The sequence below is a fragment of the Artibeus jamaicensis genome, unplaced genomic scaffold, assembly GCF_021234435.1.
Source record: "Artibeus jamaicensis isolate MK-2021 breed Jamaican fruit bat unplaced genomic scaffold, CSHL_Jam_final scaffold_369, whole genome shotgun sequence".
Classification (NCBI taxonomy): domain Eukaryota; kingdom Metazoa; phylum Chordata; class Mammalia; order Chiroptera; family Phyllostomidae; genus Artibeus; species Artibeus jamaicensis.
Genome location: NW_026522042.1, coordinates 12990606 through 13003548, shown reverse-complemented (window position 1 = coordinate 13003548; position 12943 = coordinate 12990606). Strand labels below are relative to the sequence as shown.

Sequence of the window (12943 nt, the reverse complement as noted above, 5' to 3'; positions counted from 1 at the left end):
TGATGGTCAGATCAGGACTCTCAGCGCACTCCGTAGAACATCCTTGCCCTAACCCCATAGCCAGAGTGTTAGTCTTTTCACCATTTCTATCATTTCCACTACATACAATGTAGTCACCTCCTTTTAGCAGTCCATGCCTGTGCTGCAGGGTCCCGCCATGTAAATTTGGATCATTTTGCTCTCATCCTGAAGCTGCCTTCCTGCTGTTGATTCCTGGTCCTCTGTGAGAAAGGTTATTTCTACAGTACCCTCCAGCATCCTTCCCTGGCAACCAGTCATCCTGGCATGAGCCTATGATCTCTTCCTTCCATGAAATTAATTCTAAATTCTAGATGCAAAAATCAGACCTGACATTTGTTTTTTCCTAACCAATTTTCTTTTGCATATCCCTAAGTAGTTAGTTGATTCCTGTGGCTGATCAATTATACCCTTAGATATTTCACAAATTCTTACCTGTTTTTCTAGGCAGTTTCTTAAATGGCCATGTAGTCAGAACTATACTATTCTTCTTGTTCTTTGTCTACTTTTTCCTCTCTCACATGATAGCTTCTCTTGATGCCCCTGAAAAGACAAGTATCCTTCTATGCAACTTGACTGACTCCCTGTTAGGGATTGAATGTTTGTGTCCTCAAAAATTCATACAGTGAAGCCCTAACCCTGAATGTGAAGCCATTTGGAAGTGGGGTATTTTGAGAGAAAATTAGGTTTAGATAAGGTCGTGAGGATGGGGTGCCCATGGTGGGATTAGTGTCCATGTAAAAAGAGGAAGATACCTGAGCTCGCTCTATTACTCAGTGTACGCAGAGGTTACGTGACTAGAGGTTACGTGACCATGCAGGAAGACACCTCAGAATGAAACTACTGGTTTGCACCGTGATCTTCTTCTTCCTCAACCCCAGAACTGTGAGAAGTAAATTTCTTTTTTTTCAAATGCCACTAAATGATAAAATGTTGCCCAAAAGATGAGACGGTTCTGCCATAAATTTCTGTTTAAGCCACTGAGTCCTGGGTATCGTTATAGCACCCTGAGCAGACTAAGATACTCCCATCATCCCCTCCATTAAGAACGCCCTGACTGACCGCCTCCTCCTCTTCATCACCTCTGATAATCCCGAGGACTGGCCCTCTTTACCCAGGCGTCTGTGTGCATTAGTAGAGCGAAGGAGAGAAGACTATCTAACATCACCTCTTTACCTTTGACTGGACATTCCGTTTGAACAGTTTTCCTGGCTTTGCTGTAGGAACCCTCCCAGAGGAAGGTACGTGGCGTTTCATCACCCAGTTGTTCTGATTTACACCATTCCAAGTCTTCGGGGGCCAGTTTCAGTCTCATGTCCCCCAAGGAATGTCCCCTGATGGTTCCATGCATGTTCTAAACTTCCGGCATTACTGTCTGCACCAGATGATTTAGAAATTTCCCATGCTTGTATCTTCTCTTCTCCTCGTGGAGTTTCCCCACAGTCCTCTGCTCCCTTCTGTCCTTTTGCACTGAAGCGTTACTTTCAGTCAGCTGCTGATCTACCGTGACGCCTGGGTATGTTCTTCTATAAGTATGTGTGCCGTGCTCACGTACATATGTTCCTACAATCTTCTGCTTCCGACCATTTCAATTTACCAAAGATATTTTAGTGTCTAAGTATTTCTTTATTTTCCTCAATACTTTAGTGACCTCAGCAAGCTAAGGGACTTTTATACCATGCCTTCAGCTAGGATGTTGACTTTGTTTTTACATAGTCTTTTTCTGAGAGGAATTAGAAGGATCAGTCCAAGCTTCCCAAGAGCCTTTACTATGATGTTTGATTACCTAAGTTATATCTCTCTCTCTTTTTATTTTTTAAAGAATGAGAATGTGGGAACGAAAAATAGCAAGGTTTCTCTGGAGTGAGAAAACAAAGAAAGGAAGGATCACGAGCCAAATACCTCTTGTGCCATTGTCTGTGTGCCCCCCCCCCCAGAGCTGGTTCTGTGGCTAAACCAGCAGTCACTATTCCCAGGCCTATTATTCTAAAAATTTGTTTTCCCTCCACATGTGGCTTTAAGTTTACATGGTCTTTGGAAGTAGCAATAGTTTTCTTAACTTGTTTTGTAAAAATGAGATGGTAAGTCATTACTTGTTTTTATCAACATTTATTTTGCTTTGTAAGACCCTTTTACTAGGCTCCAACCTATAATATGAGAATGAGGAAGAAGCACTTTTCCTTTTGAATCTTAAGTCCCACATATACCAAATCACTTAATAAAATACATACATGAAGTCCAGCATGTGTCTGTAAAATCTTCCTTTGTTAAACAAATACTCCCCATGCATGTGAAGAAAGGCTCATGATAGGGAGAGTACACTCTTACATAGACCAGTAGATGCCCATTACCAGGTCTGGGAGTCTCAATATCAATACATATGCACCGAATACTCAGCCATTCACTTTGTACTTCATCACATATATCCTTAACAGTAAATGAGTTACTATGAGTCATAAAAATGTAAGATATGGTCCTCATCCTTTGAAACATTATAAAGAAGCTTTATAATCTCACAAAATGGCAAGATAGACACAAGTTGCACTATAAAGAAGTAATGTCTGCCAAAGTCATTATCAAGGGCAAAAATGCAGGGCAGAAACAAAGGTGCATGGAGATGTCCTATATTGCCTTCCCAGCTCTGAATTACACACTGCCGCGGAGGAGAGCAGCGTGAGTCTGAGGAGGGTTGGCGTTTAGCTTGGGAATATGCACAGAGTCGGGGATTACGTGTCCTGATGCTGCCTGCCTTTAGCCCACCTGAGACTGCATTCCCAAAGCTTTATCGCTTTATCATGGGGTCAGGGTATGAAAAACACATCAAGTATCTGAAGAAAGCTAAACAGGGGTTCAACATTAGCTGATGATTTGCTGTTCAGAGTCTGCATTTTTATGACACTTTACAAATTCAGCTTTGGTATTGGTTCTCTTAATAACCCTTCAAGGTAGACAATATAGGTATTATCTAATTTTATAGGTTAAGAATATAAAGGGACAGAGCAATTATCTGACATATCCAAGAATTGGAACGCATCTGTTAAGACCCTGACAGGGGACAATTAGCCTGTTTAAACAATCTGACTGACAAGAATTGATCGAAGGGTGGGGATAAGAGGCCAACAAGGGAGTCTTTGCTAAAAGAGCTGCTCTCAAGTTTCAGCTACCAGGCAGCCGTGAGGTTCTCCGAACCTGCTTCCAAACATGTCTGCAAGCCAAAATGTCGTGCCCATCCCCCAAAGCTAAGCCCTCCAACCCGTCACCCCTGAGTCTTCTTTGACGTGGACATTGGAGGCAAGCGAGTCAGTCGAATTGTCTTAAAATTGTTTGCAGATATTGTACCCAACACTGAAGAAAATTTTTGTGCATTGTGTACAGGACAAAAAGGCATTGCACCGACCACTGGGAAACTTCTCTAGTTCAAAGGATGCCCAGTCCATTGAATTATTAAGAAACTTATGATTCAAAGGTGGAGACTTCTCATATCAGAATGTGACAGGTGGAGAAAGTATTTACGGTGAGACGTTCGAAGATGAGAATTTCTACTCTAGCGTGACCAGGACAGCATGGCAAACGCAGGCAGCAATACAAATGGTTCTCAGTTCTTTATCACCACAGTTCCGACTCCTCATTTGGATGGGAAACATTTGGTATCTGGCCAAGTAATTAAGGGAATGGGTGTGGCAAGAATTCTGGAAAATGTCGAAGTGACTGGTGAAAAACCTGCCAAATTGCGTGTTATTGCAGAATGGGGAGAATTGAAGGAAGGGGTTGATTGGGGAATATTCCCTGAAGATGGTTCTGGTGACAGGCATCCAGATTTCCCTGAGGATGTAGATACAGATTTAAAAGATGTAAAATATTATTAATAATGAAAGACTAAAAAACATTGGAAATGCTTTTTTTCAAATCCCAGAACTGGGAGATGACCAGTAAAAAATACTCAAAGGTTTTAAGATCCATGCAAGGTTCAAAGGCTGTAACTGAGGGAGTAGATTGAAACTGCAACTGTAGCTGTAAGCTGCATGCTGAATATTGGTGTACACTGAAGATGTCAAGTTGGCAGGGAGCAACTGACTGTTGTTTGAAGGCTCTTCAAATAGACCCATCACATACCAAAGCACTATACCGTATAGCTCAAGGATGGCAAGGATTAAAAGAATACAACCAAGCACTGGCTGATCTTAAAAGAAAACTCAGGAGATAGCGCCAGAAGATAAATCTATCCAGGCAGAACTGCTGAAAGTCAAACACAGAATACAGGCACAGAAAGAAAAAGAGAAGGCAGCATATGCAAAAATGTTGGCTTAATAAGAAATTCAGTTATACTTAAATATTACACATTGATCTATAAAGGCAGTAAGAAAATTGAAGGGTTTTGTCTAGTATATATGTTGTTTCATGTGTTTGCTTTGATAGTTCAGTTTTCATTGTTTGCAGTTTAGAAATACTGATATCTGTTCACTCTTAATAAAAGTGTTACAAGACACACACACACGAGGCCAACAAGGGACCATAAAGCATCCACAACTATCCCCAGGCCCGAAGAATGGAGAACAGTGTTCCCGGAGTCTGGTGAGAGCTGCCACTTCTCCAAAGGAGGAGCTGCCTTGCAAGGTGGTAGACAAATGCTGCCAGGACTGTGACAAAGTGGGGTGAAGCCAGTGAAGAAAGACCCTGATCCTTCTTTCTTCTCACTCTCTGCTCACACGCCAGCACCTCCCAGTGACCAAAATAAGCCAGAATCTAGATCTGCAAAGATCCCCAACGATGACAACAAAGGAGATCAGCTTCTCAGGCACAGGCTGGGCAGAGGGCACTGAACGGATCTGAGGAGGTGGACAGGACCTGCGTACTAAGTAAAAAATACCTAATTTTGTGTCTACAAATTCAGTGTTCTTTTCCCCATAGGTGCTAATCATATATACCCCCCCCCCGAATAATGAACAGTTAACTAATTACTGAAAAAGCCAGGAAATAGACTTGAGTCTTATAAAGATACATTTCCTGATGGCTTACGGCTGTTCCGAAAGCTTTCTACTTGCACAGAAGCCATACTTTGTATCCTGTCTCATTTAGCACATAAGTACATCTTCATCACTTAAAAAAGACCCTTAGAGATCATACTGTTGGGTTTCGGTGTCCCGCTAAACTCTGTGAGCCCTATCTGAGCGACGACAAAACAGAAATGGAAAAAGATGATGGACGGCCGTCTGGGTGCTGCATATGACAAACATGCCTGGAAAATAAGTGCACGCCTGTGCAGGGCATGCGGCCTCACACTCAGATTAATTTCCTCTGGGAGGGTGCCACAGCGAAATGATACAGGACGAGGTCCATTTCATAGATTACTCAAGGAAAATGATCTTTTCTCAAGACTTCAGAAATAGATTTGGAACCCAACACTGAGCCCTACTGGGTCCCCTACACCATGTCACTCGCTCAGCTGAGCTTTCACTTAAGTACCAGCTCATCATTCCCACTGTGGCCTGGGAATCCCTGAAATTAAGCACCATCCTTTTCAAGGATTAGCAGAGTTCTCTAGAAAGAAGTTAAAAAAAAAACAACCTTGAGTCCATAACCTTAGTATGAATTCAGTTTACCCGCTTTTCTCCTTTGATTAGAGAACTTTAAACTACAGAAGGAAAGCACAATCCATGAAACACTTTTAACAATTAAAAAGCAAGTAATTAAAATGCCTTAAACCTTTGTAAAGAAAGTGGAGAAAGACACTCCAGGATTGAGGAACAGGCTGCAGAAGAAGGTGGTAGGGGGCGGGGTGCCACCCTGAAGACAAACATTCTTGTTTATTTCCTGAGGGGGGCCTGATGGGAGCTTTCGCGTGGCCTTTGTGCATTGCCCATGACCCTGGGAGCCCCCTTCTGAGTGGTCTGACCCAGCTAGCTCGCATGTGCACCCTGCTGGCAGCTTGTCAAACTGTCACCAAGGCTTCAACCTTCCGCACAGAACATTTTGGCTTTTATTTCATGAAGGAATCAAACCAGTTTCTTCAAGAAAGATTTCTCCTATGATTAAGCTAACTACACTTCCTTCCACTGCTTAAACCAAGGCCCTGGCTTACCCATGGTCATTTCCTAGTGTTTGTTTCCTTTTCCCCCAGAACAATGATTACGACAGCCCGAGTTCTGGCTAAAGGGCCCTAACACCTGAAATACTCTTTGCCAATTACACTAGCTGGCAGGCCACAAGGGAGTACAAATGCAATCTTTCATTAAAAAGAGAGCTTAAAGAATAGAGTATCAAAAGTGGCCAGTGAAAACAATGAAGTGATTAAAGAATTAAAACCATTCAAATTTATAATGATTCAGACACGATAATACACTTGTCCTTCTGTGACCTGGTTGCCAGTCAGGGCAGAGTCACGGCTCCTGGAATCGAAGAGGGATTTGGTCAATACCCTTACAGCGAATTCGGTTTCTGTTTGGTGTGCCAGTAATTTGTTTCTAAGGAGACCAGTGTACCAAGCAGGGCACTTGGCCCTGGGCCGCAGGTGGATCTGTCAGAGACGGAGGGATTTTCCTTTGGCTTTTCTTCTGCTTGAGTCAGATTGTCCCTGATACGCCAGATAAAACACTGCGGGTCATCAACCTGGACATCTTTCTGACTGAACCCCTGCATCAGGCATTTTAACCTCGGAAGATCTTTGTGAAATAACTGCTACTGTATTTCCCGATGAAAGATGAGCTAATTTGGGGTAGCCCAGTTCATCCTGTTGTAAGGATCTCCATTCCATAATGCCCCCACTCTGTCAGTTCTTCTTCATCTAGGAGGACTTGGCTGTCTCGAGACCCTAAAAATCATGGCAAGAACTCTCTTAAACAGTGTGTTTCTACTTTAAAGATAATATAGTCACATTGCCAAAAATCTCATGCCTACTCATTAAGAAAATGCTTTCTATCTTCATTCTTTCATTCATTAGGCATTCAATAAGATGTTTATTTTTATTTTTTGAATGCTTTGTTCTTTAGATTTCACTAGGAAATAACTCCTCGATGCCAGGCATGGTGTTAGGTACGGCCTCACGTATTATCTCCTAGATTCATCGCAACAGCCCTGAGTGGGGGGCAGCACCTTCAGGAGAGCTGGCGCTACGCACGGCGGCCGTATTGTTCAGCTGCAGGCCCGTTCCACACAAATACAGCTAAACCCATTAGGTGTTTAAAATACTCAACTAGTAGCATCACTTAAAAATTTCTTTGCAAGTTTCTTAACTAAACATTTTCAGTGTCTCCTTTGTACCATTTTTTAAAACTCTTTTTCTGAAAGCCTGTGTATCAGCAGAGAGCAAGCAAATCCATTCCAGACCCCACTCACTCCTGGGGAATGTCTGCTGCATCCTGTTGGTCATAAAGAAGACTGAAAGGCATTATTACATAATTCGGCCCAAATTCATCACCTGTAATGAAAGCAAATCTAGACTCACAGGTGTCTGACGCTGAAATGCTTATGCCACTTCTACATCTAAAGACCCTTTCTGCTTTGGTGTTTCGGTGGTCCATCACCTCAGAAAGTGGGAGATGGATCCGCATTTTGCCGCTTTTAACAAAGCAGATGCAGAGGCTATCAAGGAGCAGAGTCTAGGACGTTTGAAGGTTCATGGGTGAGGGATTCTCAAGTGCATTTTACAAACAAAAAAAAAAGGTGAGGATTAAAATGAAATTACAGGGATGTATAACGTGAATGTATTTGAGACTATAGATGAAATGAACTGGCAGAGGCTAAAATGCATCTTAGCGATACCACTGCTAGTATTGTCCTCAAGATTTTATCATCTTCTGACCTTCATGCCACCGGGATCAGATCAAACCAGCCACAGCCACTTCATTTAACTCGGCATCACTGCCAAGTCGTTGGATTATTCACCCAGTTGCCGTCTGACGTCTGGACTATTGTATTACCTGGATCTCAGTTATTTTTCATTTACATTAGAGGAAGTACTATTTGGGTTTCCAGAAATTTGAGAAAAAAACATCTAAGTTCTCTTACTTAAAAGAATATTGCCTAATTTTCCTTTCTTTCTTTCTTTTTCTTTCACCATTTTCCTCCCCCAAAAGACCCTGCAGGTAATAAAGGCTTGTGTCTACTGGTCAGATCTACACTTTATAATTGTATAGATCTGGTGTGTCTTCACAAATCCCTTTACATAACGTGTGATTTTTTAAACATTTTGATTCAGACTTGAAACAGAATACACTCCATTCACTCATAAAAGAATGGTTTAAATTTTAGCTGAGGATGCTTATGGATGTGAAGGCCTACAGATTTTGGCAATGCCAGGCATATTCTTCAGTGTCTCTTTAAATCTTCCTTAATGTATAAATGACATTTAAAAGTCCCCTTTTCACTGCAGTTGGCAGAGGACCTCAGACCATAACAAGTTGCTTCCCCAGTAAATGTCATTTTCCCTTAACCACAGGGCTGTAATTCAAAAACTGCAGATTTTTAAAAAGAAAAGTATTAAGAAAAAATAATAACTCTGGGAATGAAGCCTAGGATTTCCCATCTATGAAAAGAAGGGGGGCCGTTGCAGAGTGGAGGCCTGCCCAGCGGCCAGGGGCCCGGTTTACTGCTTGCAAAATGGCTTCGTGAGCCACTCTGCCAGGTGGAGGGGCCGCTGCACTCCAGCTGCGGCAACTTGCAGGCAGGGGCAGGAGCTCAGTACAATGCACTGGTTAAATATACACATGTTAGAGTGAGAAACCAAGGTTCAAATCCAAGTTCACATACTTACCAATTTTGTCATTTTAGGCAAGTTAGTCTACTTCCTTGTACTTTAGTCCCTGTTGCGAAATGTAGGAAATATTATATACAGATATAGTAGTTTCCTATTGCTGCATATCATACTATGACAAACTTAACAGTTTCTACAGCTATAGATTTAGTGGTTTAAATTAACGCCGATGTGTTATCTCATGGCTTCTGTGGGTCAAAAGTCGTATATGTACTATGCCCAGGGTCTCGCAAGGCTGGAATCAAGGTGTTCAGCTGGGTACATACTCATCTGGGGTCTTGACTGGGGAACGATCCGCTTCTCAATTTTGGGGGTCATTTCCTTGTGGTTGTATGACTCAGGTTCCCACGTTGTGGTTGACTGTAAATCAAGGGGCCATTCTCAGCCTCTTGAGGCTGCCCACTGGCCCCCGCCACCCTGCACCCCCAACCACACAGCAGTTCGCTGCACCAAGGCCGGCAGAGAGTCCCCAGCTCTCTGAATATCCTCTTTCAAGCCCAGTCCTTTTAGAGGCTTGTCTGGTTAGGTCAGGCCATATAATAATAATAACAATAATAATAATAATAATAATAATAATAAATAATAATGGCTGATAATAATGGTAAATTTTTACCATTATTATTTTCGGCAGGCTAGATCTCTTAGGAGAAGACATGGGGTCTGAATGACCCATCTACTATGGTGTTCCGATGCTAGAAGTCGGGATTCAAGCCTGGCCTCTCCTGGTCTTTTTAAGTTTTTCCCCTTCATGCCCAGTGGCACCTGGCCCAGGATGACCTTCCTGAAAGTGTGTCTCCCTGAAGCTGTTTGTTCTACTCCCAAAGCAGCTGTATCAGAATAAATGTGCTCCTGAGTGGATTCATGCTGAAGGCTGAAATATGCTTATAGTGATGTACTGGATCTCTTCTCCACATATCTCAGCAAGATGTCTTTAAATAATGATCATCACTAATCCCTTCTTGCCCAGCTGCTCCCTTTCTCATGGAGTTACTGACATGCTGGAAGACTGAGAGTAAAGCACTGATAGTAACGCCCTGGAACACCTGAGACCTTGGGGGGTGAATTTCCCAGGTGTTGATTCCCGCTGTCACTGGTGTAAATCATTCTTGAGGGGAAGAGGATGTGGGGGCAGTGGATGGAATTTTAGCGGCCTCATGTCTACACGATAAAAGATTTTTAAATCACGTGCCGCAGAGTGTCCTTTACCAGGTGTTATTAGGTAGTTCGCACAGCCATAACGGAGACCCCAGGCTGGGTGGCTTAAACAACAGGCTTGTATTTCCTCAAAGTTCTGGAGACCACACGTGTCTTCAGATCAAGGCGTCTGCGAGGTTGATTTCTTCCGAGGCTTTTCTTTCTCGCTTATGGAGAGCTATTTTTCCTCTCCATCTCACATGGTCTTCCCTCTGTATGTGTCTGTGTCCTAATGTCTTCTTCTGTAAGAACACCAGTCATATTAAATTAAGGCCCATCTATACGATCTTATTCTACGTTAATCACCTCTTTAAAGATGCTGTCTCCAAGTACGATCACTTTTGAGTGCTGAGACTTAGTACTTAAACTTATGCATTTGTTGGGGGGAGACACAATTCGGTCCCCAACTCCATGTATTTATGAAGCGTATCACATTCCCACTTACCATTAAGTGGAGAGGTGTGAGTGCTCCAGCATATTAAGTGCTGACGGTTGCTCCATCTCCCCACCCTTGGTCAGACTGATATGCTTCCCACTTACTCCAATGACTGCCACAAGCCGTTGCATTGCCAATATATTAATGTGTGTTGCCTGGGGCAGAGAGGGGTGGTCTCTCTGCTGAGATGGCTTCATTTTACAATTTAGATAATTGGAAACAAAATGCAGATTCAAGGCACTAGTCACTTTATTGGTCATTGATGCATCCGTATAGCCTGGAACAGCACCTGCACTTAGTAGATATTTAAAAAGTATTTGTTGAATGAATAAGGAAGAGATGCTGAAAAAAGGCAGAGAAGTAACTTAAATAGAAGTGAATTATATATGGTGCCAGGAGGGTACTGGGAATATCAGAGCAATGCTTGGTAAAATATATGATTGTATAACCACCATGCTGTACTCTTGAAACTAATACGAAATAATACTGAATGTAAACTGTAGTTGAGAAAAGCACATGGTTGAGATATAGCAGGAGTTTATTAAACACTTGTGAGATGAGTTACAAGTCCTCTAATGTAGGGATGTTTAATCACCGTCACAGTGGATGTTTTCCAATACCTTAATCAAATGAACAAAAACTGTTGCTGGAATCTAAACCCTCCTCATGGTTTTCGCTTCTCTGCAAACACGAAAGCCAACATGACAGTATCTTACATAAATACATACTGCTTTACATCTCCTTTCCTGTTGCCTCTGTCTTCTGAAAAATAAAGAATCATAGTTCTTTAACACCCCTGAACAATCCTTCTTTACTTATAACTTACCTAACTATTCCTTTATTAAATCACGGGACTACAATGTCCAATCTTGTATCATCGCAGGAATGTTCTCTGCCGTGTTTCTAAGAAATGACTAAATGCATTTCTGCTTGAGCCATCCCAGTGATGGACAAGTTACTGCTCTGAAAAGCAGCCTGCTGTGCTCCATCACTGAACCAGTGCAAACGTGAGAAAGGCTTTTCCATTCCTCATGCGTGCATCTGTCTCCATGACATCTACTCAGTCGTCCTGATTCCTCCTTTTAGAACCACATAGACGTGACAGCCATTTTTTAAATTGTCTGTATTTCAAATATTTCAAAATTTCTTTTCTCTAGAGAGCCTCTATCTACCTTTTCCCTCCATCTTTATATTCCACATTCTTCAACCCTCAGGTCATGCTGCCAAATAGTCTAGAACAATGAAAAAATTGTTCTGTATAAATCTCAGCAATTTTTTGAAGCTAGCAGAAACCAGGAAGATCAGCTAATCTAATCAGAATGTTTCTCATGGGGAAAATAAGTCCCAGAGAATGAAAATATTCATACAAAAATAAAAATCCTACATAATTGGGGGCTGGAATTAGAATACATGTTGCTAGTCTCCTTGCCAAAATACTAGATTGCTTCCAATGTTCAGTGCTTAATGTTTACAAATTGTACACAGGGCGGGGCAAAAGTAGGTTTGCAGTTGTTTATATGAAAACAATACAATGAGTAATAAACAATAATACAAAAATAAACTGTGTTTTGCATACTTAAAACTGTAAACATACTTTTGCCCCACCCTGTATATTATTTGCATTCTCACAACATCTATGTAAAATAAATAGGACATATTTTTATCCTTATTTTATAAACGAGGCTGGATGGGTCTCCATAAGGAAAAAAACACTCAATAGAACTGAGGCAAGAAGCCAAGTCTTCTAGCTTCCGGTTCAATATTACTTGAATATTTCACAGAAAATCAATGTTCTTCCACTGAAAATTTGACAGGTGCTGCATGTGTGAGAGGCCCAGCACAGAATAGAGGGCACACTAATGGGGGATTAACTCAAAAGAATTGCATGCAGGGACTATGGGCAGGGTGGTGTTCTGTGTTAAAAGAACCAAAAAGAGGTGGTGAGACACCCAGGGACTAGCAAGGGTGAAAAGGCTTCACTACTCCTGTGTCTGAAGGGGCCAGGGGTGGGAACAGGGTGTCCAGGGCCTGCCAGCAACAGAAGGGGAATGGTTGTCCCAAGGAAACTGGGGTCTCCAAGGGACAGCCACTGCCGGGATGTTGAGAAGCAGGAAGGAGGGAGGACTAGGGAAGCACGCTGGACCTCTTTCTCCTCCTGCCTTCCAACTTGCCGGTGTCTCTCCATTAGTCAAATCCACCCAGAATCCAGGGAGTGAGGGTGTTTCTTGGTGCACAGGGAAGAGGAGCAAATGGATTGGGGGTGGAGCACAGAAAAGAACCAGGGCAGATGGAGCAGACAGGGACGTGACTTGGAGCAAGTGCCTTCTTCAGTCAAGCTCCTTTTGTAGTTGACAGTTAACTATGTGATGTTTTTAACAGCCTGGGAACACCTGGAGAGATGGGGAGATAGTCTAGATCTAAGATATTCTAGAATCTTCAAAATGTAACATTTAAAAAAAAGAATGAATATCATTTTTTGGTTCAAATCACTTTCATCTGAAAGACAAACTGTGCTAAGATGTTTAATATGTTTCTGTGAACAAATA

At 42.2% G+C, this 12943-nt stretch overlaps 1 pseudogene; it reads left to right on the top strand.

Moving 5' to 3' along the window:
- The first annotated feature begins 3235 nt into the window (after nt 1-3235).
- On the top strand, nt 3236-4326 carry LOC119036962 (peptidyl-prolyl cis-trans isomerase D-like; annotated as a pseudogene).
- The last annotated feature ends 8617 nt before the right edge of the window (nt 4327-12943 follow it).